Source organism: Apus apus, chromosome 10 (genome assembly GCF_020740795.1).
Source record: "Apus apus isolate bApuApu2 chromosome 10, bApuApu2.pri.cur, whole genome shotgun sequence".
NCBI classification, from domain to species: Eukaryota; Metazoa; Chordata; class Aves; order Apodiformes; family Apodidae; genus Apus; species Apus apus.
In genome coordinates this window covers 20,496,414-20,519,034 of record NC_067291.1, presented here as the reverse complement: position 1 = coordinate 20,519,034, position 22,621 = coordinate 20,496,414, and the positions used below count along the sequence as shown (strand labels likewise).

The following is a 22,621-nucleotide window of genomic DNA, read 5'->3' as shown; positions in this document are numbered from 1 at the left end:
ATAGAAAGAAGAGCTCCAGCCAGAGCTCCAGCAGCCTGGGAACTACCAGCACAGTGTAAATATGGCATGGTGCAATTTTGGAGTCAAGACACATTCTCCAGTGATGAAATGTAAACTGGAACAGATCCACACACAAAATAAAGGGAGAAACTGTTGGAGCCAACTTATTATTGTGCCATTCCTGCAGAACATGGAGTGTGTTCTGGAAATCTCTTACCTACACAACTGAAGAGGAAAATGTGGAAAAGCCCCCTGGGAATGACTCTTTATTTCACTAAGGTCCAATTCCTCATTGTCACACAACAGATGTGAGGAAAAACATTTTAAAATTTTAAGTTTTAATTATGGGGATAAATACAGTTAGATCTGGTTTGGATGACTGACAGAACTGAAAATTGATCTTTTAAACCTCCAGGAATGACAATAACCCAGATATTTATATTTCATTCTTTTTAGAGTGTTTTCACCATTCTTAAAAGCTGCAATATTTTTCTCAACATAACTGTCAATGTGTGTATTGAACTGAGGACTAAAATCATCAAGCAGGTTAATCAAAGATCTTATGGTCCTGGTTTCAGCTGAGCTCTCTCCTGGACAGGGTGGACAAAAGCTGGAGAGAGGAGAGCAGAGGAAGTGCTAGAGAAAAATCACACAGTTGTTCTCACAAATTCTCTTCTTCTGCAACATTTCCATCAGTCCCAAGATGACTTTACTTCCAGTTTGATGTTCCACCTCCTTAGACTCATGCAAACCTTTTCTCATCCTTTTGCTGGCAGGTTTGGGGTGTTCAAGCTGAACTGTGACTTTTAACATCCCTTTCCTTGAACATAGGCTCTTTCAAGATCTCACTCAGTCCATTCCCTAATGGATCTAGAGTCCTGCATTGCTTTTTGGTGGCAGCTGTTACCAAGGCCAGTTCATTCAGTGCTGGGCAGACTCATCCACACAGGAACTGGGAATAATCTGGGTCATTTTGGGGTGTCAGAACTGGTGGTGCTGTGGATGGAGCAGGTTTTCCTGTCACTGCAGCGTTTTTTAGGGTTTTTTTTCCTTTTCAGCAGGTTTCCTGGACACTTCTGGCTGCAGAACATCAGGGGTGCTGACAGGAGGGGGTGGCAGGGCTGAGGGTGGAGCTGCTGGGCCTGGCATAGGCATGTCATGCATGGGCTGCTGCAGGATGGCTACCAGGCTCTCCTCTTCTTCAGCTGCCCCTCTCTCAGAGGGAGTTGTTGTCTTGAGGTGCTGCAAAAGAGAATTCAAGTTCAGTGGTGCCTTCGTGCCAGATCTTTGCTGCACCCACCTGCCTGTCCACAGCACAAAGTTCAGGACAAATGCACTTCAGCTGGAATTCACTCCTGCTCTGGAGACAGGCTGGGAGGGCTGAGGTGCTCAGCATGGGGAAGGGAAGGCTCTGGGAGTCCTTAGAGCACCTTCCAGTGCCTGAAGGGGCTCCAGGAAAGCTGGGGAGGGACTTGGGACAAGGGCAGGGAGGGATGGGACAAGGGGGGAGGGTTTCCAGCTGGCAGAGGGGAGATGGAGATGAGATGTGAGGGAGACATTCTTTGCTGTGAGGGTGGTGAGACCCTGGCCCAGGCTGCCCAGGGAGGCTGTGGCTGCCCCATCCCTGGCAGTGTTGAAGGGCAGGTTGGATGGGGCTTGGAGCAGCCTGGGCTGCTGGGAGGTGTCCCTGCCCATGGCAGGGGTGGCACTGGATGGTCTTTAAGGTCCCTTCCAACCCAAACCATTCTGGGATTCTATAATTATATTCTTTGTATTTACACAAAATCCCTCAATTTTTCCATTCTAGGTGGTTTTTCCAAGGCACAAACAATGCAGTGAACCCTCCAGTTCCCCTTGTCCCTGCAGTGACATGGAGATTCTTCCCTGCCACTCCTGAAAGCTGCAGGTATTATGCCCTGAAGAGCTGGGAGATGCCCAGGGGACACCTTCCTCCAGAGCCTGGTGCCTTGAAGAAAGGTCCCAGTGCTCCACAGGTGGCTTCACTGTGGCTGGTTGCTGGGCAGGGGAAAGGTTCTTATCAGGGGTGTCAAGGGCTGAAGTCCCAGCAGGGGAGGATGGAGGAAGCACCACCATCTGCCAAACACCAAGGTTAACTTTACCCACACCAGGACTCCCAGCCCAGTGAAGCTGTAACATTCATCACCAGATCCTCACACTGAGTTTATTAGGTTCAAATTAAGACAAACTACTGTATAAAAAAAAAAAACCTGGAGTGTAAGGAGACAACTTTAATCCAAACATCATGCCCAGAGAAGCCTGGAAACTCAAAGTTAAGGCTACTACTTTTAGTAAAGAAGCAATCAAAGGAGGCCAGGAAAACCCCCCAGTATATTGATGATTATGTTCTTTAAAATAGCCACAACTCATCCCTTCCCTGCTCCTCTAGATGCACCACGTGGGGGGAGAACAGAGGCTTTTCAAGTTTAAAAATGTCAGAATCCAACTTGCAAATGAACACTTTCAAATGAACATCCCAATTTACACTTAGCTTTCCTACCTTTTTTCTTGGAAAAAAAAATATAATGACAGAGGCAGGTCCTGAAGAGGCACCTGCTCTGCAGGCTGGAACGGGAGAGACACCTGTATGAACTTCCCCACCTGCAAAACCCTGTATGAATTCATGCACATCCAGGCCTAAAAGCCTCACACAAGGCCCCACATGATCCAGTTTATATTCCTTTAGCTTTAGATGTTGCATTTTTTAACAGTCCAGCACAATTAAGGAAGTTCAGCTTCTGATGAGGCCAGCGCAGCTCCAGAGAAGCACTTTGTGCTCTTTGCCATCACCTGCACCTCAGAAGCAGGAAAGTTTCTCCCCCTTCCAGAGCTGTTCCAAAATGCTGACCCAGGTTGGTCACAACTGCTCTGAAATGCCCTCAAATCCACAGCATTTCACCAAGTTTTGAAAAGCATGGAAACCACATTATTATGCTTGAAAAACATTAAAAGAGAAAAATATTGTTATGGTTCTTGTTCCTATGCCACCATTGGACAGTGTGAGATCTCCAGGCTAAGTGATGTATCACAGGAAGTGCCACTTGGGGAAATTAATCCTCTTCACTAGGAAGAAATAAACACCTTTATGAAGGGTTCTGTCTTGCAAATTTAAATTCATGCAATTCTTTCTATGCTGGGAACCTATTAGGACTCCCCTTTGTCTCTCCTGATGTTGCTCCCATAAAAATCCACAGGGAATCTTCCTCAGAGTTTCAAGAAGAACTTGGCTCATCCTCCAGACAGCAGCACCAAAACAGGTGAGTAATTCATGAGAAATAAATGCACCCACCTTCCCAAAGCCCCTGGGTCAAATCACCTTCCCTGGTTCCACATTCCCGGGATCACAGGGCAACGCTGGAAAGGAAAGGACATTTTTCAGAAGCACAATCAGTCACTCAGCACAAACACAACCAACGTGATCCCAGCTTGATCCATTGGCTTGAATCTGCTGTCCTGGGTGCTTTGTCACCCTGTGCCCTGAATGGCAGGTGCTGTGTCACAGGCAGTGCTGGCAGGGGACGCAGCAGCCCCTGCTCCACAAGGCAGGCTTCTCTTGCTGCAACGAGTCCTCTGAAACTTGGGTGGATTCTTTTCTAACACACAGATCCCTTCCAAAGCTGGGATATGAGGACCAGAACCTCAAAACAAAACCAACAACAAAACAACAACCAGCAACCCAAAGAGAAAACAACTTATTTTCCCATGTAGCACCTTACTGAAGGCATTCTATTGAAGCACCCTGCCTTGATGCAGTCTGACCACCCCCAGCCCTTCTCTGCTGGCTAAAGAAGATCCTGAAAGAATTTTGAACTAAAAAGTAGAAGAGTCCAGGATTGCTTGTTCCTGCCATTGCTGGCAATATTCCCCTAGGAAGTACAGGGATGCATCTGAAATGGTTAAATAAGGTAAGTTGAATCATGGAATGGTTTGGGTTGGAGGGACCTTCAAGACCATTCATGGGCAGGGACACCTCCCACCAGCCCAGGTTGCTCCAAGCCCCATCCAACCTGCCCTTCAACACTGCCAGGGATGGGGCAGCCACAGCTTCTCTGGGCAACCTGGGCCAGGCTCTCACCACCCTCACACCAAAGAATTCCCTCCTCATGTCTCACCTCAATCTCCCCTCTTCCAGTTTTAATCCATCCCCCCTTGTCCTCTCCCTCCCTGCCCTTGTCCCAAGCCCCTCCCCAGCTTTCCTGGAGCCCCTTCAGGCACTGGAAGGTGCTCTCAGGTCTCCCTGGAGCCTTCTCTTCTCCAGGCTGAACACCTCAACTCTCCCAGCCTGGCTCCAGAGCAGAGCTGCTCCAGCCCATGGATCATCAAACATACTGGATGGCTGCATAAGATAATACATCTGAAGTATGAGGAATAAGTTCCTTATCATTTAAACACATGTCAGAGAAACAACCTTCACACTGAGTGCCCTGGAGAGCAACAGGAAGGGGCAGAAATGCAACGTGCACCCCTTGATGTGGAGGGGGGAAAAAAACCACACCACCACGAAGAGGAGCTGCTGTTCCCAACAGACATTAGAATTTCACCATCGCAAGGGCAGAGAAGGTGTCCCAAAGATGTCAAAATTCAGCCTTCTCCTTGACAGTCTCAGAAAACTGGGTCCAGAGGAGAGAGCAGATGGTGGGAAGAGTTGCCCTGCAGAGCATCCTTGGGCAGGGAGCTCCAGGCTGTGCTGCCCATGGAACAAGGGGCTGGGAGCAGCTGTATCTCAAGAGCAGTGGGGTAAAAGCTGGGAGACGTTAGCAGCAACCAAGAGGGGAGGAAAACAAACAAACAGACAAACAAAGTAGCAGTCTGAGGGTACTGGAGAAGATGGAATCTGCAGTGCAAGCCGGCTGTGCAGGCGCAGTGGCTGCTCAGCTGCTCCCCCTGAGCAGCTATTTCTGGGCTTGGGAAGAAATCCTCTAGAGGGAGTCAGAAAATTGTTTAACGGGTTTGTTGTGGTTTTTTTTTTTTATTTTTCCCCTTTCAGTCTGGTGGCATCAAAAGACTGAGGGGCCAGGAGCCATTTCACAAAGAGAAATAGTAATTAAAGAAGTTTGCTTTGTTAAATGAGGAAGATTGAGGGCACAGCAGAGGTGCAACGTGGGCAGGCTGAGAGGCAGAGGAGCTGGTGCAGCAAACTGAAGACCAGCCAAGAGGGGAATGGGCCTCTCCAGGGAGCTTCAAGGAAAGACATTTTCATCCGTCAAAGAGATTTTTGGACCAAAAAAAAATCCACGGAAGCCAGAGGAGCTTTAGGGATGAAAGGTGAGAGGAGGTGTGGGAGGCAGAGGCTCAGCCCAGCAAGGTCAGAGCTGAGCATGAGCACTGCCAGGTTCCTGCTGCAGCCACCAGATCCAGGAGAGCAGTGAACACTTCATGGGACAGCAGCAGGGCCAACACAACACCACTATTTTAAATAATTTTACATGGGAAAGGCAATTTGGGCCCTTTTAAAAATTCCAGCCACTGTAAATCACAGGATCACAGAATCATTTGGGTTGGAAAAGATCTTTAAGATCATTGAGTTCAACCAAATCACTGGGGGAAATGCAGCCTGGGGTTTTCTTCCCCCCCAAAAAAAAAAGTGATGAACAATTTCAATATATCTGGAATTTACTGCCCACAGTTGGACAGGACACTTAACCTGTTACAAAATGTATGGTTGTGATTTCAGGAACAGTCTGTGGCTGTTTATGTGAGCAGTCCCACAGAGATCCATGGGAATGCACGTGTGAAAAGGGGATTTCTCTTCCAGGAAAATGCTCCTTTTTTAATATAAAAATATATATTTTTTATTTTTTTTTTGGAGGGGGGGAAATAATAAATCTGAATCAGGATTAAAAGTTGATATTGCAAAAGTCTGGGAGTCAAGCACATCAAATGTAAGATGAGGTAGGGAAGGGAAACCAAAACATGGCTTCTGGTTTTGAGGATTTTACTTCCTCCCAAAAAAAAAAAAAAAGTTACTGAAACATCAACACATTGATTTTAAAAACAGAAGTTTCGATAGAAAAGTTCTACCCAGATGTTTCTTCCCATTCCAGTTTAGTCCCTCAACCAGCAAAGCAGTTGGAATGACCATGGAATCCACTCCTGACAAGACTGGACATTTTACTGCATCCCTCTAACATAAAGTCTCTTTCTGTGGAGGGAGCTGGCAGCTCTGGCTCTGCCCTCCCTTTCATTAGGTTTACATACAGCTAATTTAGGAATGTAGGCTCATTCCTGGGAAACAAGCCTGGCTCAGAGATGGATCAGGCTAGACCCAGGTGTCAGGGGGCAGCAGCAGCCCCAGTGCAGCTGAGCCCCCAAGGGCAGAGCTGGCAGTGCCTACACAGGGCTTCAGGAGCTGGAAAACAGAGGGAAGAGGCTAACTGGGATGGTTAATGCTGGGAATGCCACTCCAGGGATGGCAGGTTACCACTTCTGCCTGCAGGGAGAAGCAAGGTCCCCCTAAGAAGCCTCCGTGCTCACCCACCAAGATGCCCTTCCCTGGTCACCCCGGGCAGGACAGCCCCCCAGCCCCTCCTGCACCCTGCTCCTCCTTGGTGCTGCTGGCACACTTGGAGCAGCCTCTGAATGGCTGCCAAGCATGTGTCCTCCTGGGAATCCACAGCCCCTCATTCCCTCAAACAAAAATAAACAAAACAACCCCGAACCGACCAACCAAAAACCCAACAAGCAAACCCCCCCAAAAAGCACCCCCAAAAAAACCAAAACAAAATCTACACCCTTTTTTTTCCTGAAGTGTCTTGTTCTGACTCCTCCGTTTCCTCTTAAGGGAAAGAATATGCTGATGCATCTTCCAGAACACACCCCATCTTTCTCACATGTGTCATTAGCAAAAAGGGAGGGTTTATCTGTGCACAGATTTTGTGCCACTACAACCAACTACATTTGTTTGGAAACAAGTGCAGTTAATTGATAAAACTTGCTAGTATCAGTGTAATTATATTGGTATAAACTTATTGATACAGTTCATGAAATCACTTAACTACTCTGCTTAAATATATGCATAATTGTGCTTAAACCAGCCCTAAATCTGACAAGCATATGCCTGACATTTTTAGAGCACGAGTAAAGAGTATGTTCAGATGAGCCCCCTAGAGATCTCAGATCTAAATTAGGAAGCTGAGATCACAGGAACACAGAGATGGCATCAAATTCCAGAAAACACGTTCAGACCTCAAGCCTAAGAAGACACTGGAAATTCCTTGCAGCTCTGCTTGCTGGCTGGCCTGAGGAAGGATTCTGTGTTGATAAACACAGGAATTTCTTGGGAAACAACTGGTGTTGGGCAGCTCTTGGGAATGGGTTCAGAGGGGGTTCCCAGGCAGTCAGTCACCCCAAGCTGCTGCACCTCTGCCAGCCTCTCCACAATGTTCTGCCCAACCATGAAATGCTGAGGACTCATGTCTCCAGCCCTGGAAACATTCCAGACCCACCTGGACATGTTCCTGTGGGATCTGTTCTAGGGGATCCTGATCTGGAAAGGGGTTGGACTTGATGATCTCCAGAGGTGCCTCCAACCCCACCACTCTGTGATTCTGTGATTCATTAGAATTAATTCTCTCTTTTCTCCCCCTGCTACTTGTCCTCTGCTGGGACTGCCAAGGGCCCTGAATTCCTGCCCAACCCACACCAAGGGAACCACGCTACACTCCTGGAGATCCTGCTTTGCTTCCAAGTGTGGAGGCACTCATGGAGCTCCTGAGTGGAGGTTTTTTTATCATAGAATTGTTTGGGTGGGAAGGGACCTTCAAGATCATCTAGTTCCAAACCCCCCTGCATGGGCAGGGACACCTCCCACCAGCCCAGGCTGCTCCAAGCCCCATCCAACCTGCCCTTCAACACTGCCAGGGATGGGGCAGCCACAGCTTCCCTGGGCAACCTGGGCCAGGGTCTCATTGCCCTCACAGCAAAGAGTTTCTTCCTCAGATCTTATCTCAATCTCCCCTCTTCTAGTTTAAAACCATTTCTCCTCATCCTCTCCCTCCCTGCCCTTGTCCAAAGTCCCTCCCCAGCTTTTCTGCTATGCATGGGACCTTCAGGAATGAGGATGCTAACTACCTGCAAGTCTTTGGACAACCCAAGCAGCCCACAGAACAGGCACACACAGCTCAAGGCTGCTCCAAGAAAACATTCCAAATGGATTCATTTGGGGAAAGAATTTAAAAGATTTGACAAGGTTGTGGGTTTGTTGTTTTGGTTTTGTTGTGTTTTTTTTTCCCCCCCAGCTTCGGACTTTCCTTTACAGACCCTAAAAACAAAAGGAGTGTAACTTGTTCTGTTTAAAAGGAAAAAAATCTTGCATTGGGTGCTGAGGTTCTCACCCCATGGGGCACACAGTCAGAATCTGAGAGATGGCAGCAAAATTTGCTCTGCAAAGGAAATTGCTTTACTACAGGTGGCTTAAAATTATCTGCTTTCTATTTATGTTCATTAACTCAAATACCTGGGGAGAAGTAACTCTGGCTGAAACTTCAACTCCTTGCCCTTTCAAGCAGGGGTTTCCAAAGCTGCCAGGCCCCCATCTCTGGGTTATCCACAGTCTTCCAGAAGAGAGAAAAAAAATAATATGCAAGGCATATTTCTGAGAATATAAAGATGATTTCTCTCCCACCCCGTTTTTCCAGCATCATGGAAAAATGACATTACACACCACTCCTCCCCATTCATCTGCTACAAGCAGAAGCAGCAGCTTTGGGAGGAATACCCATAGAAATAACAGATCACAAGGGAATGAGATAAGGGGAAACAACAGAAATTATGAAGAATAAAAGATCTCAGAAGGAACAACAACAAAAAATAATTCAGAAGTTTTCTGCTTACCTGATTTCCCAGCCATGAGCTTTTAGCTTTCCCAAACCCCCCAGTTTTAAAGTCTAAATCCTAACTAGCTGAAAGCTGTTAAATAGTCAGAGAATTAGCTTTGGACCCATGTGTATATTAGAACATCAGAAGGGAAATTAGGCAAATAATCACTTTTTATTCAGAAGCCTAACTCAATTTTAATAATAGAAGAGTACTATTTACTTCCAGTCCCACCAGTTTTCCCAGAATCTCCACCCCGTTAAACCTGCTTGGCAAGATAGTGACTGACAAGACATTTCCCCAATGAAAGGCAAGTCAAGAATCACTTGATCATCGACATTCCTTGGCAGACTGTCCCCAGAGTGTTTCACAGCCTGCTGAGGAGCCCAGGACCTGATTAATGCTTCCTCAGGTGTCACACACACCTGATACAGACTGGTAACCCCTTCTGGGGACACCAGGCTGCTAAGACACATCTAGAGAACTCTCTCCATGTGCCACAGAGGTTGCCCAATCACTCTGTGCTTCTTTCTGCTCCTATTTGAGGGCTCTGGCTACTCACTCCTGTGGTTCTCAAATCTTTTGCACCTGCCATCTGCCAAAGATCAGTAGCAGTGGAATAGTCAACTTTGCAGAAGGTGATTCTACATAATTCTGCTTTTGGATTGTCTAACAGTTACACTATAAAATAGCCAGGCCAGTTAGTTCTGCTGAGGAACAACGTGTCTGCAAATGACAGGGCACTGGTGGGATGAAATTTCAATACAAAAGCCTTAGGAATGTATTTATATAAAACAATGTTAAATTTAAAGACAGTCAGAAACACCTTCCTAGGCCAGGCTGGATGGGGCTTGGAGCAACCTGCCTGAGTGGGAGGTGTCCCTGCCCATGGCAGGGGTGGGACTGGATGGGCTTTAAGGTTCCTTCCAACCCAAACCATTCTATGATTACACAAATTTCATGGTCTATTAAACTCTCCTGGTCCAAATTTGTGTACACGAAGGGTTTTACCTTATTAGTTACTTCTGTTTCTTAAAACCAAGCACAGCTAACAAAGCTTATGCTGTGCTCTGTGCTCAGAGACCCCAGGCAAAAGACCAAGTCTGCTTTGGGGTATTTGTTTACTAAATGCATGGAAGATACACAAACTGCTTCTAGAAATCCAGAGATGCAGAATTCCAGAGCCAGAAACATAAGACCCTGGAAACTGTAGTGGATGTGGCCAGAAAAATGTTAATGCTAACAAAGTGCTGCTATAACACTTTTTTTTTTCCTGTTGGGCAACAAGTTAAAAGCACTTCAGCACAGATGACACTGACCAGACAGTCACAGCCATCCCCACACTGAGAGGCCTGTTTTGTTGTTGTTTTTGAAATATCTGTCTATGTATGTTAGGCAATGGTTTCACTTCACTGCTAAGTTACAGCCACCCTGACAGCCAAGTCACACACACCTACCTTGAAGCAAGAATAAACAGAAAGCTGAAAACCACTGGGGCCCGTCGTGGCTGTTGTCTGAAAGGCTGTTGTTTAGATACACTTTTAATGCTCATTCTTCTACCCTGAAAGAAAGGTTAAGATGTCTTCACTGCTAGTAATGAACGAAATGACATGCATGTATGATCATCACACAAAAAAAGAAGTTTCATCATGCAAGCCAGTGGCAGGTTAACCCCAGAACAGCCCTTTGATCAGCTTCATCCCATCAGCAACTGCCTTCTACTCTGCTGCTGTTACAGGCTGCTCCCTGCAGAAGAACACTGAACTGCAATAACCAGCAGGCAGGGGAACCTGCCTGCCCCATGTGAGCACCTTCCCAGTGTTTATCTCCCATCAGCAGCACATTTTCCTCCCCTCCAGGTTTGGTTCTTGTGAACTCTGTCTGGGGAGAGCAGGCAAGGAGGCTCAAGCAGGGGGATTCCACAGCCTGAACTCATTTCCTACCCCCAGCCCAAAGTCCCACCCGTGTTCCCCTCCCACTCAGAGGTGCTGAGCAAAGACACCTTGTATTTACAAAAGGGAGGTGGAAAGCTTGAACAAGCTGGAGATGAAATCAAGGGGGGTATATTTTGCTGGTGCCTGAAAACCAGAAGCTGGTGAACCACTGTCTTCATTCTAGCAACAAAAAGCCACCCTCAGCACCCACCCCTAGCTAGCAAATAACACATTAGGATCCCTCCATTTTACCCCATGGAATACAAACCTAAAGGTGACTCGTTGGTATCACTGTACTGTCCTTGTCCTGACACTTTTCCTGGCACTAGAACTTACCTTTAGTAACCTGGATCTTCAAACACACATGCCCACGTACATCAAGTGTTTTAAAAGTTCACAAGCATACCAATTAATACAAACCACTCCAATCACTTGACTTCCCATTTGCATAATTGCTCTCCACGAACTTGTGTGGCATTGCATCTGTGCCCAGTCCAACCAGTCCAGCTCGTCTGCACCCACAGCAGCTCCACGTGCAGAGGAGCAGCTGCAGCTGGGGAGCAGCTCCACATCCCTGTGCACTCTCCCACAGCCCTGCTGGATGCTCAGGGTCTGATCCTGCAAATCTCCTCCTTCCCTCAGATGAACACCCCCCTTTCTTTGGAAGCACTCCCTCTCCCTCATGCTGGCTGGCATTCCTGGGTTTTCTGGGGCCTGTTTTAAGTTTCCCCACAACTGCCAGCTGAATATTTTATTTTCAAATCCACTGACTTGTGGAACTGCCTGGAAAAAAAACAAACAACCAAGCCAAGGTGGCCACAGAACCTCCATATACAGAAACAAGATTTGAAAATGCAACTCTACTTGTTTTGCCCACACTGCAGTGATTTCTAGAACTCTCAACTACTTAAAACATTAATAAACCACAAACATCCATTTCCTATGGCTTTCCACTCATGGAGCTGAGATAGGAAAGCAAATATTTAAGGAACAAGGACAGAAAGAGCACATTTTTAAGATTACTTTGAAAACAGTAGAAGTAGATGTAAGAAAACAAACAAGGTTGTATCAGTTTGTATTTTCAAGAAAGAAGCTATTCATGAAGTATGGAGGAAAGGAGAATTCTGTCTTTTACTCCTCCCCTCAAGGGGCTCTAAAATATACACAACATATCACAAGCTCTGGGAATTTTCAAGAAGAATAACACAGCCCATAAGCAGCAGTAGCATCCAGGGCCCCTGAGTGTTTCCCCAACTCATCTCCAAGCAGACATCCCAGCATTAAGGTCTGTGCTCTGAGCTGCACTCAGAAGACACCCAGACTGCTGGCGTACAGCTCTCACCTGAGAAGTCTGAGCCCACAACCACTGGCACTCAAGAAAAAAGCTGAAATGATCCAAAGTTGCCTTCAGTGCTCTGCACATCTGCCTAAGCAGCCACGGTGCTGCCAGGTAAGCAAAGAACTGATCCTGTTTGTAGAACGCTGAGCTCCAGCACACAGGAGGGGGACCTGGGAGTATTCTCTGGAGCTCATGCCATTAAATCACTCATTATTTTTGTATAGGCATTTCTGTAAGGGAGAAGCACCTCCATTTCCCCAGAAATGAATGTTGCTGGAACAGAAATGGGAACACATGATCTGTGTGATATAAAACAAACACACAGGGCCTAGCCAGCCTGGGTCTTTTTGAAGTGGTCTTCTTCATGCTTAGCAGGTGACTAATCCTTTTGGTATCCTCAATATTTAATATTCATCCCTTAGTTCCAGGTTTTGCTTATATCAAATTTAAAAGAAGACAAGTCATTTTCCAAGGCCTAGGAGTGCTGCACCCAATATGGACAGTGATTCAGTACCAGAAATCCTTCCTCTCATTTTTCTACCCAGACCTTTTCTGTCCCCTTTTGCCAAGACCAGCATTGGCAGCATTTGCTCCTCACCCATTGCAGCAGTCTGGGATTGTGTGGATGGGTGGGATGGATGGTGAGATGTTCAGCCTCTGGGTCTGCAGCCTCACCCTCCCAAGCCCCAAGCTTGAGACAGACTCAAGCTTCTTCATGTTGCCTCCTGAGGTTCAAGATTCAACAACGAAACCTGGATCCCTGGCATTGAAAGCAACACCCAGGATGAAACAGATCAGAAAAGCCAGTAAACATCTAATTTTTCTTGTTAGCAAATAAGCTCAGAGAAGAACAGCCAACACAATCTTTGTACCAGATCTTATGAAGAATATTGATGCTTCACAAAAGTGAGGGCTGGAAAGGGACTAGAGTCTTCCCTCTGGACAGAGAAGCAAAGCTATCTGATCTAACAGGCACTGTGACAAAAAGGACACAACCAAACCACCAGAAAAAACCCACCAGACACTTCTGAACAGCTTCAGCATCTTTCCCAGGTCTGTTTCCAGTTCAAGTCCACGTAACTTCCTCCTGCTGATCACACTTCCCTCTAGGAATGGTTTTTCATTGACATATTGACCATCCAGACTGAGACCCTCTCGTTGAAGAAAAAAAACCTGCAGCTACTTGTTGGAGCTGCTCCTTCAATCACATCAACACTGGCTGGAAAGAATGAGCTAAATAACTACAGTAAAGAATTCTGTGGCTGCAGAGGAATGACAAGGTGAACACGAGGCAACAGGGTTTTTGTTGACAGCAGAGCTGCACTTTCTGGGGATCAAAGACCCATCTGCCCCAGGTTTCAGCTGCAGCACAGCACCCAGGTTTGGAAGGTTGTGCCTTAAGAAATTGTTGAAGGCAACACTCCTAGCATGAAAATAATGGTTGGAAATGCAAGCAGCAGCCAGTGGAGGCTGGCACGCTGCACCAAGAAGTGGTGGCTGACCAAGGTGAGGGGATGAGAAAGGAGGCAGGGGGGGATCCGAGAGAAGGAAAAACACCCCCCACTGACAGCAAAAGCAGAGCACAAGAGCAAAACGAGATTTGAAATTATGACAGAAAATTGAACTTGGTAACACCAAACCTGCTGGCACGGCCACGAGTTCCCTGCTTATGCAAAGTGAGGGGCAAAGGCAGCAAGATGACAACTGTGGTCTTTGATTCCATACAGAAAACCAAAAGAGGGACACGTTACATGGAAAGGAAGCATCCAGGAAGGTAAGGAAATCAGCATAAGATCTGATGCTAGAGAGAAAAGTTCAGGTTCTACTTGAATATCACAACAGTTGAGTGGTGAATCACAACCCCCGATGATTTCTCAGCTGCCAATGGACCATATGCCTCCAGACAGAAGGGATGACTGAGCTGTTCACTGAATGTACTTGTAAGGTTACATGGGAACCCCCAGCACCCACCAGGCTGGAACACAGAAAACACCTTCTTGCTTTCCTGGGGACTGCTTTCACCTGAAGTTTTATGAAGGCACCACACCAACCTCAAATAGTAAAATGGAGCATCTACCAGTAAACTCCAAAATGCATTACATCTCCCTGGAGGGCTGGGAACCAGACCATCACATCCTCCTTGATATATTCCTGCACATTTCAAGCAAAGTCTTTTGTTCAGATCACAGAACTCAGCTGTGTCAATTGAATGGCTCTGATTGAACTAATTGAATTGCAATTGCTCAAGTCTGGTTTTGAACAGTTGTGTGTGACATTCACAGAAACTGAAGATTTCGGGGGGGGGGGGCAGAGACAGCAAACGATTTGGCTGTTACCCAGAAAATAATGCGTGTCATGTATTTCACTGGAGCAGAATAATGAGCTTTATCTTCCAGCAGAGGCCTCCATTTATGAGGGTGCTCCTATGTTTTAGGGTCCTCTTCCCATAGGAAGGAGGCACAGACCCTGTGCAGACCCACTGAAGTAAAACTGAACGTTACTTATCCCAGTTCTGCTTCTCCCCCGAGGCTGCTGTTGTGTCAGCAGGCACAAAACACCCTCCAATGACAGCTTTCCAGGACAGAATGCAGGGATCACCTGTAAAACTCCTAATTCTGTCTCCCAAAAACTCCATACCCACCGAGGAGGGAAAGCAACACAGTGTGGCCCCAACAGGATTAGGATTCTTGATTCTTTCCAGAAAAACATCTATTTAATTACATTTTAATTAAATGCCAGGCTAGATCTCATGGCTGATGTCTACCAGCAGCTTCTGTACAAACTTGCTGATTGCTCTTTATTCCCTCTGCAGAAGTGGAACTGTAAGTGGCTTCTGAGCCAAACCCAAAGGCAGCAATTCCACTAACTCTACCAGCCAGGCAGCCACATGCAGTGTGTGCTCAGCCTCCTCTTCAGCACCAACTCATTACACTTATTCCACTACATCATTTCCACTTCAAAGGCATCAGTGGTGCAGGCACACAAGGATCCTGCTTTGCAACTTTTTTTGAAAAGCCCACCTAATTCAAAATTCATTTGGTTTTGATAAAAACTTCTACGCTACAGAATTTTACTTCTTCCCCCTTCGTTCTGTCTCTGAATCATAACAAGTATCCACACATTCTGGAATAAGTCAGGTCTGCAATTTCCTGCATGAACTTCTTTTCTTCCTCTAGGTCTCAAAAGCAGCTGCACTGATTTTTGTAACTGGGCATAAAAAGTGGTAGAAGACAACACAGACTTGAAGGCTGCATCTCAGGAGCACCAAGTCCTCTTGGGTGGGCAGGAAGGGTAACTGTCAGAAGCTCTGACCACCCAGGTTTCCCACCTCATTTACCTCAGCTCCATGTACCCATCTATAAAAGGGACACGAGTGCTCCTCCTACTTCGTGCATCTTGTGGATATTTATTCTGTGATTCTTCAGAGTTCTCAGTCCACTGGCTGGCTTTGTCTTGGGCTCCAGGAGTTCTTAAAACATTCCAAGAATTGCAAAGTTCTCTTTCACAGTCTTGGCCAACACAGGAGTTTCATCTCCTGTCATCACCTGTGACTGACCTGGGAGTTTAATAATGGAATTATTTGTGTAACTGAGGGAAAAAGTGATGGATGGACAATGCACCACACTTCACATTAGGCAGAAAAATGAACAAGTCACAGAGAAAAGCAGATTCACTAACAGGTGAGTGACCTCTGTTTGTTAACCTACCCTGGAGACTGTGAGGACCCCAATGTTGAGGCAAACTGCTCTGGGATGAGCTGATCACCTTGTACACCAGCTGAAAATGTAGCTCTACTTCTAGCACTAGAATTTAAGTCTAGCAATTGTACCACAGCAGTCAAGAGGGGCAGCACTCAGGGCTGCTTACTGAACACCTTCATGAACTAACCAACAATCTTCTGGTAACTTCATTACTGGAGCTTTTGCTTCCCTTTGTAGCCCTTTCCTGAATCAAGCCCCAAAATCCTTTGCTGAAGACGGCCCAACCAGCTGCAGGAGGGAAGGTCTCAAGAAACAGGAGATGGGGATTACAGAAGTGAAGCAATAGGGAGATGAGAGGTTGGGAAGAGGGAGCCTGGCAATTCTTTGAAGAGGATAAGGGGGACAGAGCAGGCAGGAGGCTTGGGGGGGTGTGTGTCACCCAGAGCAGCAGGGAAGGAAGCCCAGGATTCTCTTCAAGGGGACAGAATTATTATTTCTGCTGCACAGATGAAATCTGATGATCTGCTAATGTGGATATTGGGGCTAAGCAGTCAAATACTGTCCTGGCTATAAACATCAGAGCTACTGAATTCCAAGCCCATCTCCGACACCAGACTGATGCGTGGCCTTTGGTAATTCCCTTCAACAATTCCCAATGGAAATTGCACTGAATGAGTGCTAGAAAAGTCAGTTTTGATAGCAGGTTAGTGAGAGAAATACAGGTTTTGGGGTTTGCATTTCAGAAGTCCCCCACCTCCCTGTAAAATATTTTTCTCATCTGAACTAAAGATGTATATTAAAAGGAAGCCTGGGTCTAGCAGAACATTCCTTATCCATAGTCCCCCCCAAAAGTTTTCAATAGCTCCTCACTCTAAATTTCATTTTGAATCAAATCTGAAAGACTCCATTCAACATAATTGGAAACAAATATTAATAAAGGAAAAGTCTGACATAGTATAAGGAATGGCAAATAGAAAGTATTGTCACACCATCACAATGGTAAAAAAATATATTATTGAGATAAAACCTTGTGTAATGAAAGTGCAAAAATATAAGGCATTTATGTTTAAGGGTTGGGGTTTTTTCTTGCCTGAATTCAACAAGTTTTAGTCATTATGAGAGTAGCTCAGTGCCTCTGGATTCCTGCCCTTTCACTATGATTTACAGAAAGCACAAGCCAAAAAACTTGCCACCTCCCTTTCCTATAACTTTAGCCCAGCCTAACACATTGGAGGGAATCCTGTGAAGCTTTGGTGTCAATTTGAAGCCCAGCAGCCTTAGCTCTGTCCACTGGTCTGAAGCTGGCAGGGGGAACAAGGCCCTTCCACCCCCCCAGCTCTATCACTTGAGCTCCCACCCATAAAGCATTGGCCACGACAGGTTCTCTCGTGCTGGCACGAGTTCCTAGGGCAGCTGCACTGGTAATTACACTAGTAACTATGTCCCATGAATCACATTCCTTTTGAAGTCCCCTGCCCAAGAACTGTCCTCACTTTCGTCTTCATTACTTAGTGTCAAGAGTTGAAAGCTCCTACACCCAGGGCAGCACACTCCAAGCAACGGGCTCGTCCTGCAGCAGGTGCCTCTTGCTTTGGCTGCAAGGAGAAACACACTCTGTTCTTCTCAAGCATTTCTGCTCAACCAAATCCTCATCAGTCTGTGAAGTCTAAAAACTAAAGTACCTTCCCCCCCTGAAAAAAGCAGAACTGGTCAAATACTCCCAAACTCTACCTTCCATCACATCCAGGCTGCTGGTTTGCAGGCCTTGCAAAAACCTGACGTCAGGGTCTTGTTGCTTTAACCAACTCAAACTATTAAAGAAAACTCAACCCCCCCCCCCAATAAAGAGCCAACTTCCTTTTTATCTCAGCACACACAGATTTGACAAGAATCTCCAAACTTTCTATTTTAATTAGTCTTCCAAATGTCTCTTGTCATGTCCAGAGACAGCTGCATTAGTCCTACAGACTATTCTCAATAAACTTTGGTTGATACAGTTTCACATCATTATTCACTGTATTTTTCACAAAATAGATCAACACACATTTTTAGCTCTGAATTTTGGTATGTAACCTTCCTCAAGTTTTTGCACTAACACTTGTCATTTCTCCCTCCTGCCCCTGCTTGGGTGTTTCATGCTGCCACACCACGGCTGGCTTTGCCAGCGTCGTAAGAAGAATGTTCTCAGGAGCTTTGCAAGCCTCTCTGAAGTTCTTCTCCTGCTTGTGTGCTGACCCACTCACAGACTTATGAGGTGCTAGGAACACCAATATAATGCTGATTTCCTACCCTCCCTCCTGTCATGTGTCTTAACAAGCTGTTATATTTTGATTCTCAAACAAACTACTCAGGAAAACTGCATGTCCTGCTCATTTGATTTCAAAGTTACACCATTTCTTCAAATTAGTTTTTTTTTTTTTCACTTTCATGTTACAAACCCATTTCCCCTCAAATTACCTTGAAGGCCTCTCCAGCAATTCATTTAATCTCTAATATTTTTGGCCTAAAATGTCCTTTATAAGTTGATCATGGACAGGACAGCTTATAAAAAGGAGACTAACAGCAGTAGGAATATTCAATTATCAATAAGTAATGTGTGTTATAAGCCACTGCAACTAACTGAGCAATTCTTTTTCTTTTGTTAAATGCTGTACAGTAAAGAAGTAATAAAAAAAAGCACTTACTTGCAACAGGACATCCTACCTTCATAATAAAATTATTAATGCTTCAGAAAGGTTATCTAAAGAACACTGAATAAATTTAATTAATCTTCTTTGGCACCCTTTTCACAAAGAGAGGTGATTTACAGTGCATCTCCTGGTTAAAAACACAAACAACAAAACCCCTCCAAAACTCATCTAAAACCTGTCCTAAGAGTACACCAAGCACATCAGCCAGTGTCAGCAGGGAAGAAAAAAACCTTAGAAACTGAGGGGGGAGGAGTGCAATGGTGAACTGCAAGACTTGAAGAGAACTATTGAAAATATTTTAAAAACTGGTGTATAGATTGATCAGGCTACTCCCATGGACCAGCAAAAATGTGTGAAACTTTCTATTTCTTCCCTAGTTTTGTTAGTGATGAACTTCTGGGCTCCACTGCTATGCCTGACATTGTGCAAATGAAAAGGGAAATAAGGTCCTATGCTCAGCTTTGGGGAAAAAAAAACACCCAGTTTTGAGACTCACCAGAAGTGTTGACCTTTTCTTCTCCCCATTTCCTAACTTCCCATTCGATGCACTGCTTTAAACAACCTTTTTCATGTCTTGTCTGAGCTTCCCAGCTGAGTATCCATCTCCCACCTGCAGCACTGCTAGAAAGCAGAACACTGTGACACCCCCCGTGGGGTACTTGCAGACAATTCATCCCAGAAACAAGCACTGAGAACCAGATTGGTTTGCACTTGCCCAGCTCCCTCAAAGGGCTGATTCCTTTTTAAAAAGGAGCAAATAACAGCAGGCAAGAACTCGACCACTCAGTTTACACCTTGCTAAACATTCCTGGGAGAGATTTAACCAACAGCAGGACAGGCAGCAGGCACAGCACCAGCATCCAAGCCTCTCACAACAGCAGTTAAGCTCCAGAGCTTATTCATCCAACATCTTGAGCTCTTCTTTCTTTCCTCTCCTCTGCCTGGAGCACTCACCTATCGATTCTAAGGGTCTCAAAGTGTAAATCTGTGCTGCCAGAAAATGTACATAGTTTCCCAATGCTCTTTTTTGTCCCTTTTCCCCAGAACTCCTCAGTAACAGCAATCAATACTGTTTTTAATGACCAACACTCCAGCCATACTGGGGAGGAGGGTGGAAAGTTAAGGGCAGGAAGAGGGACAATTTAAGAACCCAATATTCTCTTTCCATTTACCATTTCTACATACAGGGGAGTGACCAAAGATGTTGCAGAAAACATGAAAGAATGCATTGTCCAGATGCAGCAGGGACAAACAAGACACCAGCAGATCTACAAAGGAGTACTATAAGCCACAAAAAAAACCCCAATCAGCAGCTCACTTCTGCCAAAGCTCAGCTACCCAGAAATTCTACAGGCACAGAACACAGGGGGATTTCCCACATGGTGCATGTGCTTAATGTGCAGGATCCCTCCATATGGAACTAGTGTTAATGCAGGGATGAAGCATTCATACTAAAAAGAATTTTTGTTAAAAAAAGGAAATATGGAGAACCATCCATAACAAAACAAACTGTGAATGAAGTCACTTATTTGGCCAAACTGCAGTTACATTAAATAGTTTGCAAAGGTAGATCAGAAAATACCTGGAAAATAATTGTACAGAAGCACATGAAAACCTAACTCAGGCTCAGCCATAACTGAACAGTTTCCATAGCAAGTGTTTTTAGTATTGTAAATTTTGGCCCAGCATTCTGACCTGAGGTCACTTTCAACACTCAAACCTGCACAGAGAATTTCCTTTTCATGCAATTATAACAGATGACTTCGAGCAATGCAGAAATTGGACAAACATGTGAACCAAGTACAACATTAAAACATTAACTGTAGCAGTTACTCACAATATTCACTTTTCAGTACTAGAGCTTTAAAAACCAGAACAAACAGATCAGAAGAAAGAGTATTTTGATCTTCCAAAGGGGTCTAAGCAGGGATCCTGCAGAGCAGCCTCCCACCCTTGTAAGAGGGGCTCAGAGCACTTTTGCTGCTGTGTTAAAGACTCTGACAAGACAGAATTCCATACCCTGTATTTCTGATCAATGACATCTGTAACAGCCAGCTGACAGCTTTATTCATAGAAACACACCATAAAAATCCCCCAACTAAGACTCAGTATTGCTTCAAACCACAAGTTTCCTCCTCTATTACAAACAGAAATGGCATTACCATATCCATTTTTAAAGCCAATTTACTTTTTTGTATCCTACAACTATTAGTCAGTCCAGTGACCAGATCCTTTTTGTTTGTTTGTTCACAAACAGCTGTTCTCTGCAAAGATTGTTATTTAACATTTATTTACAGTTGTGAAAGGACACTTGGACATTTCCCCCACAGGACTCTCATTTTTAGCTCTCCAAACAGTTCTCAAGACTTCTCAAACCCTTGTGATACAGGCAGCATGCAGATGAATGGGGCAGAGGGGAAACAAATGGGTTTAAACGTTTAATTTGGGTTTTGAATTTTAAATAAGTTTCCTCCAGTAGTTTGGAGGGAGGCATTTTATACAACTTCATACAAAACAGAACAGACAACACATTTCCACTTCGGAGAAAACAAAAGCAAAGCCCAAAAGTATCTCTGTGTTCCTGAAAACTTTTGACATGTTGGTTTAGTTAATACTTATAGACACTTTGTTTCCATCACAAAAGTTCTTTCCCAAAGGTCTTCACCTGTGCCATGAAAACCAATTCCAGACCAAACCTTCCTTTGTGAAGCCTCAGCCCAGGGGCCACCTTTGTTCACACCTGTAAAGGAGAATTTGAAACAGAGCTAAAATAAAATTCACCCTAATCCAGAAGCCCTGAACACTCTGTGAAGTTTATATTCCAAAACTGCTGCAGTAACTTCTGTTCTGCTGCAACCAGTGCCACGGGACACTGAACCAGGTGATGTGTCCGTGCCACAGACCGAGCTGAAATCCAACAGCTAAATAAGGATGAGGCCCTAAACCATCCCAGAAACATTAACCTGCCGCAGAACACTAGTGGTACCGTGCTGCAAATGACACTTTTTACCTTCAGCTGGACGCAGCTTGACCCTTCTCCCAGCTCTCCCACTCTCAGCAGCACCTGTGCTTAGTTTTCAAGCCCCTTCGTTAGGGTTTATCCGCAGACGACGCAGGCAAAAGAGGCATCTCCATCCTGCACTGCAAAATATTTTGACAAGACAGTTTTCCGGCCACGCTAGTACTTTTGTTGATAACGAGCACCGACAACAGGTTTACAGCCCTGCTTTCTTCCAACCCCCCCGAGACGAAGGCCAGGGTAACAAGCCCACCCGGACTCCGGCGGCCGCAGGAAGGGACGAGCAGGGACCTGGCGAGGCACACGAAGCCGGTTTTCCGCAGCACCCGGAGCCGGCAGGGCGGGCAGGGCCGGCAGGGCGGGCAGGGCTGAGCTGGCACCTCGCACACGAAGCCCGCCTGGCAAGAGACACGGGGGAACACACCTCCCGGTGGCACCGCGGACCCCCGCTGATTCCAGAGCGGGAATCGACCGAACCCGGATTTCTCGGCACAAGCAGCGCTGGCCCGGCCTCCCTCCCTCCCTCAGCGCGGTGCGCTCGGGGCCCTGCTCACGCCAACGGAGAAGGGGGGACAGACCCGAGCGGCAACACCCGGCGCTGCCCGAGCTCCCCCCGCGGGGCTCTTGCCACCGAGACCCCTCCGGGGGCGGGCAGGGCGCGCAGCCCCGGCAGAGCAGGGCGGCTTCCCGGAGGCGCCGAGCGAGCCGCCGTCAGGCGATGGCCGCCCCTCCCTCCCCCCGTCCCTCCCCCGCCCGCCGCTCTCCCCGCCCCCCCGCCGCCATTGCCCGCGTTCCGCCGCTCCTCCGCCGCCCCGCTCCGCACCTTTCCCTCCCTCCTGGCGGTTGAACCCCTTGCCCGGGCGGGTTCCGGCTTTATCACCGCTCCCCACCCCGCGCCTCGGCGCCTCCCCCAGGCTCCGGCAGGCGGGGGCAGCGGAGCGGGGCGGGAAGGCAGAACGCAGCGCCATGCCCAGCGCCGAGCGGCCGCTCCTTCCCCATCAGCCACCAGCACAGAATGATCCTCCGCTCCCAGCCGGGCTGTCCCCCTGGCCGGCTTCGCTGCTCTCCTATTGGCTCTCGCAGCCCTTTGTCCCGCCCCCCTCGGC

The 22,621-nt window shown here is 46.5% G+C and overlaps 1 long non-coding RNA gene across 3 annotated transcripts; it reads right to left on the bottom strand.

Moving 5' to 3' along the window:
* Positions 1-905: 905 nt before the first annotated feature.
* Positions 906-22,598, bottom strand: LOC127388954 (uncharacterized). 3 transcript variants are annotated; one of them, XR_007890498.1, is made up of 7 exons: positions 22,339-22,598; positions 21,507-21,637; positions 21,162-21,236; positions 10,290-10,393; positions 8,474-8,570; positions 3,308-3,372; positions 906-1,242 (listed from the first exon to the last, which is right to left on the bottom strand). It is a non-coding gene; the product is annotated as an uncharacterized LOC127388954 (long non-coding RNA). The 3 variants fall into 3 exon arrangements; XR_007890499.1 differs by having other exon boundaries at positions 21,507-21,632; XR_007890500.1 differs by lacking the exon at positions 8,474-8,570 and having other exon boundaries at positions 22,339-22,595.
* Between the last annotated feature and the right edge of the window lie 23 nt (positions 22,599-22,621).